This window comes from Ictalurus furcatus, chromosome 22, assembly GCF_023375685.1.
Source record: "Ictalurus furcatus strain D&B chromosome 22, Billie_1.0, whole genome shotgun sequence".
Classification (NCBI taxonomy): domain Eukaryota; kingdom Metazoa; phylum Chordata; class Actinopteri; order Siluriformes; family Ictaluridae; genus Ictalurus; species Ictalurus furcatus.
The window spans coordinates 18,915,542-18,929,642 of NC_071276.1; the positions used below are offsets into that span (position 1 = coordinate 18,915,542).

At 41.5% G+C, this 14,101-nt stretch overlaps 1 protein-coding gene across 3 annotated transcripts in view; it reads left to right on the forward strand.

The window, feature by feature from the left end:
* Positions 1 to 4,446: 4,446 nt before the first annotated feature.
* The window catches only part of gnb1l (guanine nucleotide binding protein (G protein), beta polypeptide 1-like), a 39,986-nt gene continuing 30,331 nt past the window's right edge, over positions 4,447 to 14,101 (forward strand). Inside the window, exons 1-2 of one of the 3 annotated variants that reach the window (XM_053654303.1) lie at positions 4,447 to 4,485; positions 5,599 to 5,760. The gene's annotated coding sequence lies outside the window, so the exon portion shown is untranslated. Of the gene's footprint in view, positions 4,486 to 5,351; positions 5,761 to 14,101 lie in introns of those variants that run through there. The other 2 variants (XM_053654304.1, XM_053654305.1) reach the window with 2 other exon arrangements.

Sequence of the window (14,101 nt, forward strand, 5' to 3'; positions counted from 1 at the left end):
ATAATGAGAGGGAAATGAAAATTCTCAATAAATCATCACTGTACAAATGCTGTTTACACTTTTCGTAATATTGTACATATCCGCTATGCTCGAATCGGTTGTTTTAGAGCAGGTACAATACTACAACGTGCAAGACAGGGGGGTTCTCCAGGTCTAGGCTGGGGAACCTGTGTTCTGGGGGAACCTTAGTCCATAGACGTGTTCCTTGAGGAACACGTTACTCTTAATACGTCACCAATCTAACCACCGGACTGACTTCTGAATAGCATAAACAGCGACTCGTGAAAGCACAACGCGTCTTCTATGGCGGTGTTCTTCACTCGGAGTTCTGTGGTGCCACACTTTCCACAGTTTCCTGTTTTTCCGATTCAATTCAAAGACGATAAAGTGTTCCAGTCTGTCAGCGACGCGGGACTGGGAGTGAAGCCCTGATGAATGGGGTTGTGTATAAACGGCTTCCTTTTTCAGCAGTGAAGGTCTGTGAAGGCAGACGGGAGGCAGGAACCCTGGAGATAACTCCGTGTGTGTGATGTGGAAAGTGTGTAATAGTGCTGCTTGAGACCTTGACTGGAAAGATACTGAATTAATCACTGCTCTTCCCACTGATTCTCCAGCTCCATCTCCTGCAGTCCATCCACACTTCTTCTGAAACATCTCTCACACACACACAGGGTCCATCATCACAAGGCCGAGAGAGGTTCCCAAAGACAACACGCTCAAGAGATAGTGAGCACCATGTTGTTGGTTATACCTGGCGTGCTTGGGTACCATCCGTACTCCCACGGAAGGAGAAAAAAAAAAAAAAGAAGTTTTGTTTGGCACTTTAGTCCTAAGATACAGTATGTCTGGTGTCGAAAGACTGCATGTATGCTTTAGTGATGGAGCTACAAGTCTAATTTAACCAAAACCCTTTTAGTAAAGGCTGTTCAGTGAGTGGCCATCTTGGCAATGCTCTCTGATGGTTTTATTCGATCGTATAATGTTGTAAATAATGTGCGGTCTTCATGTCCACACTAACAAAATAAGAATGTCCCCCTTCTGAGTGTTCGAGTCTGATGGGCCATTTTTCACTAACATTTTTACCACCGAGGTGACCTTATATAATAATTTATACATATATAAAGCCACCGTGTTACGTGTCGCCCGATTGATATGTAAACAGTATCTGTTTGATCAAACTGGGAACCAAACTATGGCCAAAAGTTTGTGGACACCGGACCGTCACACCCATATGTCCTTGTTGAACGTCCCATTCCAGACGTATTCCCCCTTTACTCTTATAATAACCTCAACTCTTCTGAGAAGGCTTTCCACTAGATTTTGGAGCGTAGATGTGGGGGTTTATGTTCATTCAGCCACAAGAGCGTTACTGAGGTAAGGCACCGATGTTGGGCGAGAAGGTCTGGGGTGCAGTCTGTGTTCCAGTTCATCCCAGAGGTGTTCAGTGGGGTTGAGGTCAGGACTCTGTGCAGGACACTCGAGTTCTTGCACTCCACCCTTGGCAAACCATGTCTTCATGGAGCTCACTTTGTGTACAGTCGTGCCAAATGTCTTAAATGTTTTAGCTGATCAATTGTATTTACATTTATTCATTTGGAATGCACATTTATTCAAAGCTAATTAGATTTTAGCTGAGGGTTAAGGGCCTTGCTCAGGTACCACGTTTTGACCATACAACCTTCCGATCAGAAGCCCAGAGCCCTAAACGCTGAGCCAACACTTACCACTGGCCATTTCAACTAAGGGAAAATGGTGGTACTGTGGAAAGCGATTGCTGCCTCGAGAGTCAAATTCATGAGAAATTCTAATATCTGAAATGCTAAAGCCAGTTTTGAGAGATGACGTAACTGCTAATAGCTTTAATTGCAGCTTCAACCATATCAAATCCGACAGAAAACCGCTCACTTATTAGAACCTCGTCGAATTTTGCGTGGGATCGGGCAGGATGTTGGAATTCCTGGATTTCCTCATGCTTTGATGCAGACATTTCCCTCCAACACGCTCGTGATGACAGCACAGCTCTAATGTGGCCGAGGACAGATGTTTATCCATGAAATCGCAATCACAGGGATTCGGCCATGCTTCCTTAGCACTTCTGCGCTCTGATGTATCGCACAGACTGGTGGAAATCTCTCAAATCTCGCTAACATGTTTTTTCTAGCCTGAGTAATTTCACCGTAGCACGTTTTCAGAGGTCGAAGCAGACGACAACACCACGACAGACCTGTAATCTGAGCTAATGTTCTCCCGCTGTGTGTATGTGAGAGAGGAATGGCATGAGACAGTGTATCTAGGGATTTCTTTCCTCCACTTTCATCCAGACAAACAATATACCGGCCCCCTCCTTGGACCCAGGGAGAGCGTAAACGGAGACGGCACCAATAATTCATGGCGGCGCGGCCCATGGCATCTGACCAGCCCCGGGTTTTCACGCCCCCCTCGACGGGGTCACGCTCTTGCCTCGTCCATTTGCTTTAATTGGCCCAGGCTGAAGCTAATATCCCATCACACTTCTGAGAGACCAAATGACCTCATCATGGTATAGCTGATGACAAGAGTATTCCAAATGTTAGCTAACGAGCAACGGACAAGAAAACATATGGTTTGGGACAGAGTTCATAGATACTGACTCAAATAGCAAACGCCCTAGGTTGCAAAATGACTTACTATTATTAGGACATTATTTTGTAGCTTTGTATACCAATGACCTCCATTCAGTGAACGTTCACGCTAGAATATAGGAGCATTTACAGTACACAGGACCAGATCTGCACTTTTGGATTATCCTTAGCGACTGTAAAGTTCATAAAGTTAGCAAATTGTTCCGCAGACGTTTTCCATGTAATGTTACCTACATCAGGAATCTGTTAACTGTTAATCTGGACGTCCCTTTTTAGCTGAGAGGAGTTGCTAATCTGTGGTATTTCTATTTAGCGGCTAGATAATCTGTGTTATTTCTATTTAGCGGCTAGCTAATCTGCACATGATCTGTTAGCATGTGTGAGCGAGCTGTTAGAAAGCACACGTAATCCTAAACAAACATGACTTTTAGCTAACCTCATATTTAATTTCATTACACATCTTTTGAATGTAACGTTCGTAAGACAGCTTGCTCACAGCCATTTCTCCATGTTGAAGTATGCTCAAATCTTATTATGGGAAACAAACATGGTGTCTCAGTCACGGAAAAATCCTGTTAAAATGCTTTCGAGCTTTTTGGGACATCTTAAACTTTTTTTCTAGACATTAATTCTAGCATTTGGGACGCTTTTGTAAGTTTAGAAGTTTCCAGCAACACAATAATATCCCCTCATTTTGTTTTCCCGTCCGTCTTGGGCTGAATATTATTTTAAAGAGTATCCTTCTAGGCTCTTAAAATTATCCTGCTGAAAAAAAAAATTAAAAAAAAATCTAGTAGTTCCTGATGGTTTTGTAATGGTTGTAATGAATAAAAATTTCCAGATCTCCAGAAGTTTCCTTGCTTTTAGTGCTATGAACTCTTATTATTATTGTTGTTATTTAAAAAGAAATAAAGGAAAAAAAGAAAAAAAAAGATAACCGGGGGCACTGTATGATTGGTCAGTATGTTTTTGGTCGAGATTCTTTCCAGATAGTAGTCAATGAAGTATTGTATTAAATCTTGCTCCCACCCAGCACCTGTGAACTTGTATAGTGTTCTGTCTCATTTTAGGAGCCCTGGAGAGAAAGGGTCCGTGTAGCCATCAGCCAAACTAATCCAGGGCCTCCAAAGCGGTTTAAAACACTCTGGTTTCATCTAATCTTTTTTTCCGCTTAGACCCGAGCTTGAAACCTCGTCCATGATAGGAATGGACAAATACAACGTCTTTCTCTTGCTCCAGCTATGAAAGGCCACTGTGTGTTCTGGGGATTAAGAGCTACCCCCCACCCCCCCTTCTCTTTCTCATTTTGACCAAAAAGGATAAAGATTGGAGAAAAAAAAAAAAAAAGAGCCATGTCTGTTTAGGATACTCAGTGTTTCGACATTGCAAGGAGCTCAGCAGGTTCATGTCTCCTGTTTTGTTAGTTTCTGAAAGGGAAGAATTAGGGACAAAGCTCTTGGGTCATTAAATGTCACTAAAATTGTATTAGTATTAAAACTAATGATTGATTGATTGATTAATAATGACTAGGACTGCTGACAGCTGGAGTGTTTTAGTTGCTTACAGTAGGTATATCTAACATTCACTTTTTTATTTATTGTTTGGATGTCATTAAAAAAAAACTTTTTTATATATATTTGCAGTTTTATAACTTTAATATCGATTTGAAATAAATTAAGACTGTTAAACGGCTATAACAAATCTTTATTTTCAGGCTTGACAGAAACAAACGCGATGGCGGGGGGTGCAAAAAAAAAACAACAAAAAACACCGGCACTAGCGAGGGCACCATTGCTCCGCTAAAGGGGTCCTTCAGGTTCAATGTCGCGTGTTGATTACGTCACCGGCGGCAAATCCGTATCAGGTTGGTGCCTGTTATCCAATTTTTGTCTGTCCAGTGTTTGTTTTTCGAATATTTTGAAATTAGTAACTAACATATAAAGGAATAAACACCATCGTTATCGTGTCTATATTTTATAAAAAAATGTTTTGAGGTTTTTTTTTTGTCCTCGGTAGAAAAGTAGAAATGAATCTGCAGCGTTATAAGCATTTATAAGCCAAGTTCTCATACAACCTTATAATAAAAATAAAATCACACAATAAATGCTTCGACAGTAAATTTGAAAGTGCAAAAGTTTTATTTTTCATTTTATTCAAGGTATCCTGCATCATGACATCTAAACATACACAAAGAGCAGCAGAGAGTTGTTTGTTTTGTTTTGTTTTGTTTTGTTTTTTAAATAACCAAAAAGCAAAAGGTTTTGTGAAACTTTCTTTCCAGACCTCCTTTTAAAGGGAAAAAAAGGGGGGGGGGGCTTGCATGACCTCTAGAAGTGTTATGACAGGAAGAATGGAGGAAAAACACAACTGAGAGGATCCAGAAGCTCTTCAGAGCTGTGATGGCTGCTGGATTAAAAGCTTAAACCGATCAATAGCTTGACGAATGCACTGGAGTTGAGAAATGCGTTATATAATAAAAATAATAAGAAGAAGAATGATGGGAGGCAAATTATTACACACACACACACACACACACACACATGTGCAAATTCACCTTCTCAATCACTGCTGATGACGTACAGATGTGTGTGAAAACTACACTATACACCTGACCATCACCGGACTGCATGAATGTCCAGTCTGGGCTATCTTAAGATATTTGCCAAGAGCAAATCGGATGCTAGAAATGAAACCATATATTGATGTGTTTTTATCTTTGAAACACAGGGAGCTTCGCACCGAGAGCACATTTATACCAGGATATAAAAGAAGGCAAAGGTTATTGAAGAGGAAATTATTTCTTCCACAAACCAAGCGTATATGTGTACAGTAATTGACTGTGTGATTGCGTTGAGAGGTACCGCTCGAGGAAAGAAGTTGTTCCTGTGTCTTGTGGTTTTTTGGAGCGTGTTCTCTGTGTGTCGAGGATCATTGATTGATTGATTGATTGATTTTGCTTGCGTGTTTCCTGGTGCAGGTTCTGCAAGGTGAGAAGGTTACGAGTGTCCTCTCTGCTTGCTGATTGGATGAACACCACACTGACTGACTGAGGTAGACTCGGGATTTTATGAAGGGCTGGTGTAATTCCGAGGAAACAATCGGGACTTTCATGCACGCGTTGTCTTGACTGATCTCCAAGGTGTTGCTTGCATCTTATACTGCTTTTCATTTCCTAAGTGGGTGATGGTTTACAAACCAATGTTTCAGTAATGGCAATCCAATTTAAGCCCTTAAAATTAGTCTACACCAGAGTTCCTCAGTATTCCTCCTCCTCCTCTGTGGTTCAGGTGGTAGAGCGGGTTGTCCACTAATCGAAGGCTTGGAGGTTCGATTCCCCACCCACGTGACTCTACATGCTGAAGTGTCCTTGGGCAAGACGCTGAACCCTGAGCTGCTCCCGATGGCAGGCTAGCACCTTGCGTGACAGCTCTACTGTCATTGGTGTGTGTGTGTGTGTGTGTGTGAAAGGGTGAATGAGAACCAGTGTGAAGCGCTTTGTAAGTCCATTTTGTTTTCAACACTTCCTTCCCACTAGCACACTTCTTAAACCTCATAAAGTGATGGTTAATGAGCTGATCGTTCGAGTGAGGCATGTCCGAGCAGATAAAACAGGACTGCGAAACATTGATTTGCGCCTTACTTGCCTCAAATTGCGTACTTACAGTGTCTTGCATAGGTATTCAGATCCAGTTCAACTTTTCAACAGTCTGTAGAGTTAAAACCCGGAACTGAAATGGGCTTAGTTGGGATATGTCGTGATTCTACACAAAACGACCCACAAGACCGAGAAGAAAAAGATATCTTTAAATATATATATATATAACTTGTAAAATTATCATTGTGTAAGTGTTCATCTCCACCCTGTTGCTGTGATACACCTTAATTAGTTCTGGTGTAACCAGTCGCTGACCACGAGACATCACATGATTTCGTCTCGATACACATAAAGACACCAATCCTAAACAAACAGCGTCATGAAGACCAAGGAATAGTATCAATCAGGCATCAAATGAACCGTTTAAATGCTTGATTTAAAAAAAGGAAAGAATACGAGGCAACCATGGCTTTAAAGACAGGATCAGTCCGAGAAGCAAGGGTAATTCTCGACATCGTGCTACCGCCACCGTGCTTCAGAGTGGGAACGGGTAGTGTTGGACTTCTACCAGACGTAGCTCTTTGTACCGAGGCTTACAAGTTCAATTTTGCTTTCGTCAGACCAGGAGACGTTTTATAATCATGTTTGCTGAGTCTCCAACATTCATGACTTCATACGATCTCCAGCTTGTCCTGGAGAACATCATCTCGCATCTAAGCCATGGATCTCTCTAGCTCATTTAGTGTGTGTGTGTGTGTGTGTGATGGAGTGGACAATCGCTTGTCCTCATCAGTCCACCCCTGAACACACCTGGGGAAGGAAACGGGTGACTATGCTAACAGATAAGAGCGCACTACCTGCTGCTCCCTTTGTTAACAATGGTCACTAAGACCTCTTAAATCAGTGACAAAGTGTTCAGTCAACACTCTCTCACACACACACACACACACACATACATAGACATATACGGGCCTTATCTCGTCCAGCCTTGGCACCGCATTCACGCCATTGGCAGGAACAATGCATGCTCTTCCCCCTGACTGACGGGGGTGTGTGTGGGCACTTCACTCCATCTGTCTACCGCAGAGATGTTTTTCCAGTCCCCACACACACACACACACACACACACACACACACACACCAACCCTCAGACCCTTACAATATAGGGTGTGTGTCCGTCTCACTTCCTGCCCTGTTTGTTTAACTCGACTTTATAATGGCGCTGCGTCTCCATCCTCCGTGTTTGTTTCCTCCACTCGAGGATTTGACTTTATTTATTTTTTCAAACAGGTGAAGTGGGGGGTCTAAACAGTTTATCGGTCTTGCCCGTCTCTCTCTCTCTCTCACACACACACACACACTTCTTCCCTCCCATAGTCGAGTGGAGACAGCCACCGAGCGAGATAGTGAGAGGAAACACAAGATAAGCGTGTTTCGATAAAGAGAAGAATGAAGGAATGCCTGAGAGCTGAGGTATGATCTCATTAGGAAGGGCAGGAACACCAGCTGCAGCTCCGAGAACGAAATTCACCGTCACCGTTGACCTTTTATACGTCTTTTTATTCGACCGCTCCCTCCAAAACACACGCATTTACGTTTATATGTTTATTCTGAGCGTGCCTTTATCCGCTTTTCCATTCGTATCCATGCAGGAGAGGCGTTTCAGCAGCATCACTCGCATCCCTGCAACCTTTAAAAAAAATATATATATATATATTTTAATGAATTTAGCCACAATTCATTGATTTAATATTTTTGTGCGGTTCGGGATTATCGTGATATTTAAATATCCTAAAAAAAAAAGATTGTAGAAATTAAAGTATGGAAGAAAAAGTAGGGGAAATGTAAACAAATTGCAACAAAGTAGCTTTTCACATGTGCTTTTTCGCTACGAAAAGATTTTTTCTAGAATTTTCCACTTCTTCTTATTATGATTCATCTTATTTTTTGTGATTGTTGCAGACAGAAATGCTCGATTTTGCTGTGACTCGAAGAGGGCTTTGGCTGAATGTGCGTTGCGATGACGTCACATGACTCGTCTCGGCCCGAATCTGCGGTAATTTCGAAAAATTGCACGCTCCTCCGTATATCACGGCGTTTCTTTGATTTTTGCGTCCATTTCCGTGCTCGCAAAATTGTGAAATCCTAGAGGGACTGGCTCTTTCAGGAAGGGTTTGAACTCGCCTCTGAATATTTTATTCATTAACACATTGCGATTTAATTAATAAGACATTCATGATTATACAGAATCAGAACGTCTGTCTTGATCCATCTACTTATTTATGCTCGTGTATACAAAGTTCACATCTTTTCTCTAACCACAATTTATTCTGATTTCTTCATTTAAAAGAAGTTTTTCATCCGACGCTAAACGGGCAGCCGTCGGGGGCACGGCGCTAAACGGGCAGCCGTCGGGGGCACGGCGCTAAACGGGCAGCCGTCTGGGACACGGCGCTAAGCGGGCAGCCGTCTGGGACACGGCGCTAAGCGGGCAGCCGTCTGGGACACGGCGCTAAGCGGGCAGCCGTCTGGGACACGGCGCTAAGCGGGCAGCCGTCTGGGGCATGGCAGGAGTGGACCTGTTCAGCTTTATTAATTCTCCCAGTACGTTTTGCATTTCTGTAATCTCCCGGATCTGGGCGTCTTATTTATGAATGGCGGCGTATGACCGGCGAGGAGGTGATGTTCCATCCCGACTCCGAACGAGGCAAGGAATGCGTCCCTGATCTTTTGAAGACCCACGTTAAAACGAGCGCCCCTCCCTCCTCCCTTAGATCCGCAGTAAGGGGCCGACGGTAGCGTGCGTTTGATCTGAAGGTCGCCAGCCCCTCGCCGGTGTTGAGAGATACCTGGCTGGCAGGCCCCGTCCTCATTTAATAACGCGCAGAGGGAAGAAGGGAACTGGCTCTCTCATAATTAGGGCCTAATTACCCAGCAGGTGTTGAGAGACGGCTCGAGACGAGACAAACTGCCTTTATCCACAGACTTAGAGTCAGATTACTGGAGCTGTCTTATCTGTTCCACAGAGAGAGGAGAGAACCTCAATATTCCCTCGCTGGCTTTCTTTTCGTCCGCTCGCTCCATCCTCCATCCCTCCATCCTCCATCCCTCCATCCTCCATCAGATGGGACCGGCATAGAAGAAGTGGAACTTTATTAGACTTTTTTTCTTTCTTTCTTTCTTTCTTTATGATGGGAAGCGTAATTGCTGACTCTTTGGACAGACTTGCAGATTATTGATATTGTTATTAAAACGTTTACAGATTGTGATCCAGCAGGTTCTCATGAAAATATATTTTTATCACGGTTCTCGAGGACATTTTCAGCAATACAGTGGTTCTGCTTTGTTTATATTTTTTAAAAAAATTACTCTGAAGAAGAGAAAATATTTTTAAAAGTTTTGACTTTTTATATATATTTTTTTTAATTTTTTTTTTTTATTTTTTTACAGTTTTAAAGATTAAGCTGCATTCAGTCAGTTTATAATTATTTAAAAAGAAAATATTTTTTTTTGTGATTGCTGGATTTTCTTGCAGTTTGCGTTTGTTTTTGTGCTTCTTTACGGAAAACTACTTGAAAACTACCTGAATCACGTGACACTCGTGAATCAAGGAGGGCTTTGACTGAATGCGCGTCGCGATGATGTCACATGACGTGTCTCGGCCCAAAGCTCCTCCCAGTAGTGCGGCGTTTCCTCGATTTTGCGTTCATTTCAGCGATCGTAAAATCCTGGAGCGACCGATTAGGTGACGTCCTCTAATAACCCGGACATAATATTTATAAACTTTCTCTCATTTTCTATCTCCAAGATCGATTAATGTAGGTTTAATTATTTAAAATTAAATTAAAATTCGATTCTTCCTCCCCCTCGCTGCGTTCCGTACTATATTTTCACATTTTGGAGTGAATGGGTTCTCCACCTTTATTTATTTATTTGTTTGAGTTAAAGGCGAGTTATTTACGTGCTACTACGAGACGTCTTACGCCAAGGTATTGCTTAAACGTTTATGTGAAATGTATATTTTTCAAAAACAATTGCTACAGTCTGCTAAAGAATTGTCCGAAAGAACGTCGTAATGGCGAGACCTTGATTTGTCGAAGGCTGCGTGTCTCCAGTTGTCGGGGAAAAGCCTACCGGCATTCGGCTCGTATTATTCGTTTTAGAACTGCATAAAAGATAATTACAGTGGTATTAAGGAATTAAGTGGGAGAATCTGTTAAGTTAATTTTACTTTGATGGGAAACTAATGACGTGTGCGATGCTGACTCATCCAAAACGGAAAATGTAGAACGTACCCATGTTTCTACTGGCAGGAAGTGGATGTCCCACTTCCGGGGGAGGGGAAACGGCTCGAGTCTACTTTCTGCCAATAGAAATACTTTTACGTGTCCTGTTTGGATGATTAGTTCCATTTAAGTTTAGGAATAATCTACTTTATAACATGGGACTGGGTGGAGTCTAATGTTAATCTAATCTAAGCATTGTTCTGGAAAGGACTGTTCAATATTGCACATGCGCAGACATTCTCGTAATATACCTGCTATTGCTATTTCATTTCATTTCATTTCATTTGGCGGCGGCCAGATTGTATTGTAGCTTATTTTGTTCCTCAATTGTTTGAAGAATATCAAACAATTGCAAACACAACACAGGTTTATCCAAAATTATATATATATGTATGTATATCTCGTCAATACTTTGTGCTACCTCCCTTTGCCGAGGTAACAGCTCTGAGTCTTCTCCTATAACGCCTGATGAGGTTGGAGAATACATGGCGAGGGATCTGAGAGCGTTCCTCCATACAGAACCTCTCCAGATCCTTCACATTTGGAGGTCCACGCTGGTGGACTCTCCTGTTCAGTTCACTCCACAGGTTTTCTATGGGGTTCAGGTCAGGGGACTGGGAGGGTCATGACAGGACCTTGATTTTGTGGTCAGTAAACCATTTTTGTGTTGATTTTGATGATGTTTTGGATCATTGTCCTGCTGGAAGATCCAACCACGGCCCATTTGAAGCTTTCTGTCAGAGGCAGTCAGATTTTCATTTAATATCTGTTGATATTTGATAGAGTCCATGATGCCATGTGTCCTAACAAAATGTCCAGGTCCTCTGGCAGAAAAACAGCCCCAAAACATTAAAGATCCACCTCCATATTTAACCGTGGGCATGAGGTACTTTTCCATATGGCTACCTCTCTGTGTGCTCCAAAACCACCTCTGGTGATTATTACCAAAAAGCTCTATTCTGGTTTCATCTGACCGTAGAACCCGATCCCATTTGAAGTTCCAGTAGTGTCTGGCACACTGAAGACGCTCGAGTTTGTTTTTGGATGAGAGTAGAGGCTTTTTTCCTGAAACCCTTCCAAACAGCTTGTGGTGATGTAGGTGACTTCAGATTGTAGTTTTGGAGACTTTCTGACCCCAAGACGCAACTAACATCTGCAATTCTCCAGGTGTGATCCTTGGAGATGTTTTATCCACTCGAACCGTCCTCTTCACAGTGCGTTGAGACGATACAGACACGCGTCCAATTCCAGGTCGATTCATAACATTTCCAGTCGACTGGAACTTCTTCATTATTGCCCTGATGGTGGAAATGGCCATTTTCAACGCTTGTGCTATTTTCTTATAGACACGCCCCATTTTGTGAAGCTCAACAACCTTTTGCCGCACATCACAGCTACATTCCTTGTTCTGAATTGTTATGAATGACTAAGGGAATTTGGCCTACGTGTTTCCTCATATTTGTACCCCTGTGAAACAGGAACAATTTCCTGTTCTTAGTCACCCAGGTGTACTAAAAACAAAATATCAATGGGAATATACTTCAAATATATTTCTCATGAATTTATAGCAGTGCCAATAATTGTTACACACCTATATTTAACAAAGGTTTGTTTTTCTTGGATAAACCCCGTGTTGTGTTTGTAATTGTTTGATATCCATGACAATAGAGTATTTTTGTGATATTTTTTTTTTTTTAACAAAAGATCAAAAGGTTAAACAGTAAAGAGAATTTTCCACAGCCTTCTTTGCTCATATTTACTAAAGGTGCCAATATTATTAGAGGGCAGTGTAGCTACATTTAATGTTGTGGATTGTCTGCAGATCAGCTTGGTTCCTGCTATCGTTTACGTTATGCCGCTATAAATTTTCGTTGTCTGCTTCCCTCTTGTCCAAGACAAAAAAAAATGCAGCTTGTTACAGAGAAAGTGCAACAGTCGGATGCGATAGTTCAGCGCTTGTGGTCTGCATATTTTAAGTGTATATATAAACATTTTGCTTTTTGACTACTATGTAGGCAGCATTTTTTGGGGGGGAGTTTTTGTGCTTCTTTCTTGCGCAACACTCGTTTGTTTGCTTTGTGGCGTTTTCACGTTTTTGTGAACAATTGGAGGCTTTTGCCAAAACGAGATTGAGTGACAGCTTGTCATGAGCTTGTTTTGATAGTTCGGGGTTTGTACACAGTGTGTGTTCCTTCGTTTGAGTTGATAACCACGAGTGCACTATTGTGCAAACAAGCAGCCTTAAACCGCTGACTCGGGCTTATTGGGCTCGAGGAGAGCGACGTGAGCGAACGGCGAGTGTGAGCACATTCCAGACGCGGACTAAAGTCTCGCTGACGTTAAGGACGAGCACCTGGACTCAAGATTAATAAACGTAAGAGTATTCACAGTTACAAATTGTTCGCGTACATGGGGTTTGACTTGCTGGAGATTATGGCTGCACGGTTCCTGATGAAATAGGAATGATGGTTTTATTTATTTATTTATTTATTTTTGCTTAGAATTGAAATCAAGATTCTCCCGTTTGATTCTTTGAGATGTGCCGTTATAGGAAAATAATTTACTTCCTTATGTTGTGTTCCATTTACCAAAGTGTTTTATTCCTCTTATACTGCAGAACATGTTTATTATATAACACAGGACATATCATACTTTATATATAAAGCTATACACAGTTATTCCCTCACCAGCCTCGCTTTTATTTATTTATTTATTTATTTATTTATTTATTTATTTTTATTTGAATCTCTCTCTTAAATTTAATAAGGAAAAATGCAACTTGTCACGTTACTTAAAATTAGAAAGTGTCTCGTAAGCTCCTCTGTACTGAAGACTCTCTCTTGGTGGAAAACTGACTGTTAGAAACTGCCGAGACTGGAGACTCCTTCCATAAATTTTAGATCAGTCTGTACAGGGTTTCGTGAAGTGTTTTATTTATTTTATTTTATTTATTTTTTTTTTTCGTGATCGTTGCAGCCAAACATACTTGATTTTTCTGCGGTTTTGTTAAAAATTTACGGTGCAATTATTATTATTATTATTATGTTTTTTAAAATGTATTATTATTATTATTATTATTTTTTCACGGAAACCTACCCAAATCGGCGAAATGGCAATCGCGCGAAATTGTCTCGTACGCTCTTTCGCAGTGATGTTTGTTGGTAAACGAGACCTTTTTAGCTGAACTCGTTTCCGACGAACGTGAGTCGAAGAAGGCTTCGGCTGAACGCCCGTCGCGACGACGTCATACGACGCGTCTCGTCCCGAATCTGCGGGAAATCCGCGGTAATTTTTGAAAAATCGCACGCTCCTCCGAATAGTGCGGAGTTTGCTTGATTTCTGCGATCGCAAAACTGTGAAATCCTGGAGGGGGTGTTAAATAAACGCCTCCTCACAGAAAACTCGCAGAGAAAGTTTGCTAAATTTGTATATTATTAGGTTTACACGTTTCTGCGAATTAGGTGCTACTATATTAACAATAATGTATTAGTATGAGTGTGTTAATTCAAAATCAGATTTGAGAATGTATTTGAAAGCACTCTGGTTTAAAAAAAAAAAAACAAAACATTATATTGACCATTTATCATGTAGCCTCTCTC